We start from the raw sequence: 363 nt of genomic DNA on the forward strand, positions 1-363 counted from the left end.
GGGGGGGGGGGGGGGGGGGGGGGGGGGGGGGGGGGAGGGGGGGAGGGGGAGCGCGGGAAATCGAGAAATAAACGAAAGAGCCGCGGGTGCCGGTACGCGCCGTGTGGCTGCCTACGCGCACTTTCACGTTCCCCGTTCTCTTGCGCTCATTACTGAAATGAATGCCCGATACACACGCGGTACGCGGTGGTGGGTTCCGAGTCCTCGGCTCCGACGACGAGCGGGATAAACGAGGGCGGACGCGGGGAGACGCGAAGAAAGAGAGAACCAGCTTCGCGGGTCGAGAGTAACGAGAGAGGCACAGAGAGAGAGAGAGAGAGAGAGAGAGAGAGAGAGAGAGAGAGAGAGAGAGAGAGAGAGAGA

This window comes from Odontomachus brunneus, unplaced genomic scaffold, assembly GCF_010583005.1.
Source record: "Odontomachus brunneus isolate Ranch 3 - 2012 unplaced genomic scaffold, Obru_v1 Obru_scaffold_182, whole genome shotgun sequence".
NCBI classification, from domain to species: domain Eukaryota; kingdom Metazoa; phylum Arthropoda; class Insecta; order Hymenoptera; family Formicidae; genus Odontomachus; species Odontomachus brunneus.